The following is a 257-nucleotide window of genomic DNA, read 5'->3' as shown; positions in this document are numbered from 1 at the left end:
CTACAAGATTAGATGGCGTGTGAAGCGAAGAAATTACCTGAAAAGCAACTGGCAGTGCCCTCTAATCTTTTAGACATCAAAATAATATGCTAATTTCAAAAGATTACTAAACTACCAGACACAGAAGTACATGTTTTATTATTTTTTAATATGTTAAACTATCTTTCGTTTTTTTCTTTATATATCCCCCCCAAAAAAAATCACGTATTAAAACAAGCTGATGAATAAAAATCGTTCTAAATAGGTTTTGATTCCTA

At 30.0% G+C, this 257-nt stretch overlaps 1 protein-coding gene across 1 annotated transcript in view; it reads right to left on the bottom strand.

The window, feature by feature from the left end:
* LOC119585109 (beta-secretase 1-like) overlaps positions 1-257 on the bottom strand; it is a 12,940-nt gene that overhangs the window by 12,390 nt on the left and 293 nt on the right. The gene's annotated exons all lie outside the window — the stretch shown is intronic.

The sequence above is a fragment of the Penaeus monodon genome, chromosome 19 (assembly GCF_015228065.2).
Source record: "Penaeus monodon isolate SGIC_2016 chromosome 19, NSTDA_Pmon_1, whole genome shotgun sequence".
In the NCBI taxonomy this organism is placed as follows: Eukaryota; Metazoa; Arthropoda; class Malacostraca; order Decapoda; family Penaeidae; genus Penaeus; species Penaeus monodon.
Note: the sequence above shows the minus strand (reverse complement) of the source record. Positions and strands in the feature narration are given on the sequence as shown.